This window comes from Periplaneta americana, chromosome 16, assembly GCF_040183065.1.
Source record: "Periplaneta americana isolate PAMFEO1 chromosome 16, P.americana_PAMFEO1_priV1, whole genome shotgun sequence".
NCBI lineage: Eukaryota > Metazoa > Arthropoda > Insecta > Blattodea > Blattidae > Periplaneta > Periplaneta americana.
This window is the reverse complement of record NC_091132.1, coordinates 154,867,055-154,876,460: the sequence shown is the minus strand read 5'-3', so window position 1 is coordinate 154,876,460 and position 9,406 is coordinate 154,867,055. Positions and strand designations below refer to the sequence as shown.

At 43.6% G+C, this 9,406-nt stretch overlaps 1 protein-coding gene across 1 annotated transcript in view; it reads right to left on the bottom strand.

Moving 5' to 3' along the window:
- The window catches only part of LOC138691484 (zinc finger protein 235-like), a 63,880-nt gene that overhangs the window by 4,169 nt on the left and 50,305 nt on the right, over nucleotides 1–9,406 (bottom strand). Inside the window, exons 6-7 of the mRNA XM_069813451.1 lie at nucleotides 4,037–4,144; nucleotides 1,241–2,900 (exon numbers count right to left, since the gene is read on the bottom strand). The gene's annotated coding sequence lies outside the window, so the exon portion shown is untranslated. The remainder of the gene's footprint in view (nucleotides 1–1,240; nucleotides 2,901–4,036; nucleotides 4,145–9,406) is intronic.

Here is a 9,406-nt window from a genome sequence, read left to right as displayed (position 1 = left end):
CTGAAACATTAAACATCAAGAGCATAAATTGTAAAGTTGGGTTATACTGTAAGTATATGCCAATCAAGGGTGGATTTAAAAATAGCCAACAAGGGCCATAACCTAAAGCAGCAAATTTCTTCTCTTTCTATTCAAATTAATTTACTCTCATATAACCACACTTTATGCAACTGGTCATAACAGAGAACAACGAAAACTATTAATATGGTAGCCATAGTTCAAAATCAAAGACAAAGCAAGTTGCAACATTTCTCCACACTGTTTAAGGGCAGTCATGAGCATGCAGCAAAATGATGTGGAATCTACAACTAACATTTTTTATCACTAACTACCATAATATTGAAGTGAAGTCAAAATCTTATGGATTCTAATTAATGGCACTTCATTACATTTACATTACTAGTTTGGTGTTAGAAATTCTTTTAAACTGATCAATTTTCCAAGGCCTTGCTGAAACACTACTGGTACCAATGTTTCCAAATTTTATCACTCATGAAATAGGTTCAAACCTATATGAAATTCTAGAATCATTTTGGTGAATATTTAGCAATGTAATAATTGTGTACTTAGGAAAATATATGGGGCTAAGAGGGATGAAGTTACAGGAAAATGGAGAAAGTTACACAACGTAGACCTGCACGCATTGTATTCTTCACCTGACATAATTAGGAACATTAAATCCAGACGTTTGAGATGGGCAGGGCATGTAGCATGTATGAGCAAATCCAGAAATGCATATAGTGTTAGTTGGGAGGCCGAAGGGAAAAAGACCTCTGCGGAGGCCAAGATGTGGATGGGAGGATAATATTAAAATGGATTTGAGGGAGGTGGGATATGATGATAGAGACTGGATTAATCTTGGGCTTATGTGAGAGCGGCAATGAACCAGCAGGTTCCTTAAAAGCAATTTGTAAGTAAAAATAGTTTAAATTCGTATACTATGCAAGTGTTCAAGATTATAAACTATTTTTAAACACATTTTTCTCAGCAAAGTACAATGTTTATTGTGAGGTAATGAGTTATTTATGTCGAAGAATGTTTATTTATGTGCTACTTCTGTAATTTCACTAGAAAACAAACTGAAACAATGACATGCTAAATGAAAACAGTAATATGGTATTCGCCTTTTTGTTAAAGGAGCAGCATAATAATCCACCCCTAATACTAATATAGCCGTAAACAATTATTATAGTAGTACAGAATAAGAGTATGCAAACCACACATATATACTTTTACTTACCAGCAACCATAAGCATATTAATGCCTGCTGCTACAGAGCTGCTCATGAGTTGAGCAGCCAAGTTGACCTTCATAGAACTCTGCCCCGCAGTGTTCATATGGCTGTCTGTTACTCGGGGAAGCAGGCGGTATACACATCTTCTGTCATGTTCATACAGCTTCACTACATCATCCCACTTAGCTGTACCAACACCCATTTCACCATTGTCATCAATAACACAGCACACATTCTTCACATGGTACTTTCTGAAGAGGTTTCGGGTGCATTTCAGGAGGTGGGGAGGATCGTACAATACTGCAATTTCTTGTTCGTTGAAAATGAAGAATGGTTTCTCTTCAGAAAACCCAGCATTCTCATTGTCTTGGTATTGTTGGATCCCATGCCACACACAGTAGCAACAACCTTCAGGCCAGCATCCTGACAGGCACCAAGAACTTCGAACAAGAATTTCCTAAGGAACTCTGAGCTAGTGCTTCCACGATTCAAGTAGTAAGCTACTGGTTGCTTCCACTTTTCTCGTAGACCCCGGACCATGAAAACAAGAGCATGGTTAGCACGCAAGTCAGTCCTTACCCCGGATCCATGATCCTCAAAGCCATCGATGCGGTCCAATTTCTGATTATAATGCAAGTTCTCCCTGATTGACATTTCGTCAAACAAGAGAGAACATACGCGATCTTCATCAGACATTTTCTGCACAGTGTCTTTGAGGGCTTTAAACACATACGCATTAATACCAGTCCCAAAGTGAATAGCATTGAGGACATACTGCAAGGATCGTTTGGATGGGAGAGGGTAGAGGGAGCGAAGGAAGGCATAGGACTTTGGACTCCTTTCATAAAGGGACAGAGATACCACCTTCTCATCTCGAGTCCATCTTCTGCCCACGGCTTTGTATTTTGAGTTGCGAATGATGCCGGCTAATAATCTCCTAGCATCCTGAGTTAAAGATGAAAGAGACTTCACCAATCGACTCAGATCAGAGAGATCGGAGTGATCAGAAGCCTCTTTCACCTTTGTTTGTTTCAACTTCCTTCGCAACCTGCAAAGCTAGCTCTCACTGTTCCGAATTTTAGTATATAATTACTTTTCCTCGGTGTCAAATCTTTAACCTTTGCCAAATTAATACCTTTTATAACAGAGCGTCTCACTCTGCGTTTTGGGGTAGAGCATGGAACGCTGAAGCTCTCATGTTCTCCACCACAAGCATTTTCATTAACAGAGCCAATGGGAGAAGAGTGTTCTGTCATTGAAAATGTGTTGTCTGCTGTTGGTGGGACTGGAATGTGTTCCTTGGCAAAGGAGGAGGGCCACAGGCCTGTGGATTTTCTTTGATAGGTTTTTGAGGGTTGTAGGAATTTGAAGTCTTTTTGAGGAGACAATTGGGTAGGTTCATTTTCTGATAAAAGTCGTATAGTTGACAGAATGGATGAAGGATAAGAAAGTTGTGCGGATGAAGGGTAATTCGGTTGTGAGTCTGAATGTGTGCTTGTGATTGATTCATCCAAAGATGGAACTGCCGACCAGTTGAGACCTTTTCTCTCTTTTGTTTTAAAATCAGTCTCTAAAAAAGTGACGACTGCATACTACTCTGTTGAACAGTGTCCTAGCAGTATGTTCGGTATAGGGTACACCTATACTTTCTGCCCAATGTACAGCCCTGTAAAATGTAGAACTATTAATTAGAATTACCAGTAAATAGAATAGGCCTACTCTAGTATCATACAATCTTGGGTCTCTCTCTCTCTCTCTCTCTCTCTCTCTCTCTATATATATATATATATATTCTGGGGCATTTAAGAACTACGAATTTTATGATACTGTTCGAAACTCTAAGTTCGTATATCATACAGATCGACTCTCTTTCTAGGTCTATGATTGTGTTACTAGCAAAATATGCAATTAGGAAGTTACTTTGTAGAATTTCTAGGCATTTTTGACAATACTGGTTTTGTTTTCAACAACAATTTGTGAAACGGGAGTAGTCCAAGTTTGTACATGCAAATGCAAAATGACTGTTGCGCATTCTCAGATACTTTCATTTCAAGTAGGGTTGTCTAGTGACAGTACTAAATAAGAACCTTTTCTTTTGATTCTTTTTTAGGCCTATATTAAATATGGTATTTTTCCTAAAAAGCTACACCAAAAGAGACACAGTTTCCTCTTGTTTCACTGGATTCTGTATGATTTATATAGTCATAAACATGTGATTTTACTTTCCACTCACAAATAATTTCAAAATAAAAATCCTATGACATCTCTTTATACTTATGTATTGTTGTAACTCCTCCCGTATTTGTTACAATGTTACTAATGTATTACCAACATAACATGTGAGAGCCCAGACTTAATTATGTTACTAGGGACATTCTCTATTTCTCTAGTATTGCGTCCTTAAACTCTCTAGTGTTATACTTGTAAGAAGTGGAGAGACGGGCTATAACAATGCATTAGAATATACCGTACAGGTAAGCATTAAACAATTTTTATGCTGAAAGTATTTGTGGCTGCAAACTAAAACCACGTGTTTTACATTATACTGTATAAATCTCACAGAAACCTGTGAAGTAATAGAAGATTGCACTTTATTTGGTGTAGCTGATCTGGGCAACTACTATTAATATTATTATTATTATCATAAAATATGTTTGGCTATTGCAATATTGCACAGCTAATCACGTGCTTAAATGTTAGGTTAGGTTTTAGCATATAAAAAAGGACTCGCCTAAAAAAAAAAACATTGTTGTATTACTCTCTGTAGGTACATATATAGATTAAGTAAACAATATTACTTACCTCTCAACATTTTTCGGGAAGTGGAAAAATGATAAGTCCGGATCCCTTCTACTTGACCCCAGACAACCAGGCACACAGCAAGTTTTTACCCTGGTTTTCTGGGACATGCTGGAATCATAAACAACACTACAGTGATTTTACTTACATCCCTAATAAGTAATTAAATATTAAATGCATAGTATGTTAATCAATTAATTAAACATATTATGTATTTAATTCTTGCATTGTTTGCTTGAAAGGTATCAATCTTGTCACTTCACACTAACTTCAATCACAATGTGTTAAAACTACATCACAATAATAATAATTATTATTCACTTATATTTATAATTTCACCAAATAAATCATCATTTGTAAAATAATAAGTAAATAAATATCACCTCCTTCCCAGAATAGCATAGGTGAACACATGTAATACACGTTAACAAAAGACACGAATACATAAATACATAAAAAAAACAAAAAACACAATAAGTGCTCATTATGTTTCATTTATAATCTCAGATAATACATTTCCATTTGCAAAATAAGTGCGTAAATATCATCTTACCTCAATAGAAGAAAACACGTGTAGCACAAAACTTCTGAGTAATATTACCCAAACCACGTTGAAATAGTGTGACAACGACGTGAGATTCGAACTCACGACCAGCGTCCCGCAAGAGAGAAGATCGCGCGGAGCACTTTGGAATGGCGCGCGGCTGAGAGGGGAGAGGGCCAACGCGGCGAGAGAGTGGAGAGAGTTTGCGCGCGCATCTTCTGCTTGCCTAGAGAGGCCGAGAAATCCGTCGAAATGGAAGACTCGCGAATTCGAACTTTCGAGGCTACGTCGCTGTAGTTATAAATTACGGTCGCGAAGGAACGACAGCAGTTTTTGAGTTTTCAGTTGATTAGTCAGCCAGTCAGTGAGAAAGCCAGAGCAAGCAAGCCAGTCTTGTGTACCGGAGTTCGACTCGAGTGTGCGTCCGCAACTGCGTCAGCAGCCGAAGGCCTGAGTTCGAGTGCAGTGGACCGCAGTTGGAGGGACCCGAGTTCGAGTACAGTGAACTGTCTCTGAAGGTCTGTGGTTCGAGATACTGTGAACTCGAGTGACTGAGATAGAAGAACTGTGAACTGAGAACTGGTAGTTCTGATTTGTAAATAGTGCTTTGTAAATATTAGTTAAGATTAACAGTTCATTGTTGTGCGTAATAGTCCAAGTCAATTGTCATTGTCGTCGGTGGAGTGCTATAACGAATACTGTGTGAGTGAAGATCCAATTGTTGACGAGAGCGTTTAAGGTGAATTGTAGAAAGGAATTATTGTTGTGACGAATAAATTACATTGTTGTTACTAATAAAATTCACACTGGTGTCAGAATCGGGACATTATCGACAATGGAGAACCTACAGCAGATCCTGCAAGCCATCGCGGAAATGAAAGCTGAAATGAAAAAAAGACATAAGTGACGTAAAAGCAGAAATGAAAGACGACATGAACAGGCACATCAGTGAGGTTAAGAACGACATAAGTGATGTGAAAACAGAGATGAAAAGTGACATAAGTGAAGTGAAAGGCGACATAAGCGGAGTGAAAAATGACGTCACTACGCAAATTGAAAGCGTTTCGGCCCACGTAGATGGAATTGTCGCCATCGTAAAAGACGAACTTAAGGCCGATTTGGATAAACTAAACCAGAATTTTACAATTATAAACGAGACAGTAGCCGAGTTGAGACAGGATGTAGACCATTTCGACGGCAAAATCCGCGATCTCGAGCGTCGTCAAGAGCAGACGAGTGAGGTGATGGACAAACACGCTGAGGAAAACAAGCACATACTCGCGTTAATGGACCAACACGCTGTAGAAAACAAACACATCCTCGCGTTGGTGGATCGCCAGGCTAGAGAACAGAAACAGATAATTGCCGAGGAAGTTCAACGGGCCATGGAAAGATCGACGTCAGCATTGAGGACCTCACATAGTGCCCCTGCGGAACCATCGGCTTCAGCCAGACATCACAACGTCAAGACGCCAAAATTCGACGGTACGACGTCTTGGGCGATATTCCGTCTCCAGTTCGAGGCCATCGCAGAGCACAATGGGTGGACGCCAGCAGACAAAACCACTCAGCTGCTGGCCGCGCTTCAGGGACAGGCGTCGGAGATTCTTCACAGCGTTCCAGAAGATGGGACAGCCGCTGAGATAATGGCGGCCCTGGAGGGACGTTACGGTGACCATCAACTTGCTGCAGCATTTAGGACCCAACTAAAAACGAGGGTCCAACAGTCAGGCGAGTCCCTACAAGAATTCGCGATGGCGGTGGAACAACTGGCCCATAAGGCCCTCAGGGGCCTACCTAATGACTTCATCGCTGGAGAGGCGGCCTACACCTTCGCCAGCGGAGTTCGAGACCCGGAAATAAAGCAACAGCTACTCTTGGCAGAGCATCGCACCATCAACGCAGCTCTGGCGGCGGCCCTCAGGATGGAGGCGGCCAAGTCGGCGGCTGGAGTCTCAACACCGCACTGGATCATGAGCGTCACGGCGACGGATGCTGGGGGGCGCCAACCGAAGCCACCCGAGCGGCAGTCAACGGAGCGGCGGAGACGACGGGCGCCCACCTGCTGGTCCTGTGGCAAACCGGGACACTTGAGAAGGGACTGTGACCAATCCGGCCACAGGCAGGAGAGGTGGCCGACGTCGAGGAGCGCCAGCAGTCAACGGGGCGGCGGAGACGACGGGCGCCCACCTACTGGTCCTCCGGCAGACCGGGACACCTGAGAAGGGACTGTGACCGATCCGGTCACAGGCAGGAGAGAGAGGTGGCCGACGTCGAGGAGCGCCAACAGTCAACGGAGCGGCGGAGACGACGGACGCCCAACTGCTGGTCCTGCGGGAGACCGGGACACCTAAGGAGGGACTGCAACCGCTCCGGCCACCGGCAGGAGAGAGAGGTGGCTGACACCGAGAGAAACCAACAGTCGCCTGAGCAACGGAGATGACGGGTGCCCACCTGCTGGTCCTGCGGTGAACCTGGGCACCTGCGGAGGAGTTGCGACCGACCTGGCAACAGTCAGGAGAGAGAGGGGGCCGATGCTAGGAGGAGCACGTCGGCGCCATCATCACCGTCCCCTCGGCTCGTCCTGAAACCGGTCGACAGAAGATGCGACGATGGGCTGATTGCTGAAGGACGGATAAGAGGCCGTCCATGCAGAGTACTGGTGGACACCGGGGCGATGCTCACTATCGCCAGACCAGACGTCGTGCGGGACCTACCTGGGAGGACGCCGCTGCGCCAATACGAGCTACGGACTGCTTCAGGCGAGAGCTTGCCCATCCAGAGAGAGGTCTTCCTGGACCTGACCTTGGGGAAGAGGAAACTGGAGATGTGGGTGTTCGTCGCCAACATCACCGAGGACGTCGTCCTGGGACTCGACGCCATGCGGTTACTCGATGCGACGGTGGACGTCCGGTGCCGTATACTCCGTCTTGGTCGGGATGAAGTGTTCCTGATGGACGCCGAAGACCAACCCGTGGCCAGCGAGCTCTCCTTGGAGGGCCAAGGGGAAAAGCAAGATGACGCCCACGCAGTACGAGTATCGCTGCCCAGCCAAGCCAAGGATAGGGTGGCGCCACCATAAGGAGGGAGCAGCCGGAGGACCCCAAACGTTGGACCGACTAGCAGCCTACCAAGGGACTGCCCGAGACGAGCAGTCCGAAGGAGGGAGCAATGTGACAGCGACGTGAGATTCGAACTCACGACCAGCGTCCCGCAAGAGAGAAGATCGCGCGGAGCACTTTGGAATGGCGCGCGGCTGAGAGGGGAGAGGGCAAACGCGGCGAGAGAGTGGAGAGAGTTTGCGCGCGCATCTTCTGCTTGCCTAGAGAGGCCGAGAAATCCGTCGAAATGGAAGACTCGCGAATTCGAACTTTCGAGGCTACGTCGCTGTAGTTATAAATTACGGTCGCGAAGGAACGACAGCAGTTTTTGAGTTTTCAGTTGATTAGTCAGCCAGTCAGTGAGAAAGCCAGAGCAAGCAAGCCAGTCTTGTGTACCGGAGTTCGACTCGAGTGTGCGTCCGCAACTGCGTCAGCAGCCGAAGGCCTGAGTTCGAGTGCAGTGGACCGCAGTTGGAGGGACCCGAGTTCGAGTACAGTGAACTGTCTCTGAAGGTCTGTGGTTCGAGATACTGTGAACTCGAGTGACTGAGATAGAAGAACTGTGAACTGGGAACTGGTAGTTCTGATTTGTAAATAGTGCTTTGTAAATATTAGTTAAGATTAACAGTTCATTGTTGTGCGTAATAGTCCAAGTCAATTGTCATTGTCGTCGGTGGAGTGCTATAACGAATACTGTGTGAGTGAAGATCCAATTGTTGACGAGAGCGTTTAAGGTGAATTGTAGAAAGGAATTATTGTTGTGACGAATAAATTACATTGTTGTTACTAATAAAATTTACAATAGTAATGAAAACACATACACAAAACATCGACGCAGAATTCGATTTGTCGATTTGTTTGCCATCTATTGAGGAATTATTGAAGGAACGAGGACTTATTGCTTACAAACCTCGGTAGATGTCTCTCATTTTCAAGTTGTAACTCATCAAATCACTCTTCGATAGACACTGCTGGTGAAAGGACGTGTTTTTTGACGCTAATTCTTACGAGCAAGTCACTGAAGAAAACTTAGTGAATTAGAATTATTTTCGTGTTGTGTTATTTAGTTCTACTGTTGTGTGTAATATATATATATATATATAGAATTAAACTACTAGTGATTATAAAACATAAAACTTGTGTTGGCAGAATATCAGCACAACATTACCACAAGTGGAAACCCGATAGCGGGTTCTCACAACATGGCCAATTCGACTCAACGTGTCAACATGGAACACGAATCTACTACACAATCATCTGATTCTGTCGACGGCACAGCCTCTACACCCGTACGAGTCTACAGACGACCAAAGGAAAACCTGAGCATCATTGAAAGTCAACCAGGAGTATTCACTATCGTGACTGCGAGTAAAACATCACCAACAACAACAGTAACAAACAGCACCAAAACTGTAAGTACAAATATCACATCAACAGTGACACCGACAATAAACAATTCTTCAGCTTCCTCTTCAAAGAGAGAACCTAAACAAACGGAAACCACAAAGAAACAAAAATTAAACCAAGAGGGAAACGAACACTGGCAGTCAAATATACACCCAAGTATACCATTAAGTAATTCATTTTCTCCTCTCGAACAAGAAATGGACCAAGAACATACTTATGAACCTATGGATGACAACAATAAGCAATCCACTACCCCAGATAATACGACTAAAAGAATTAGAATGCCACCAATAGTTGTAAAAAAATTACCAGATGGAAATT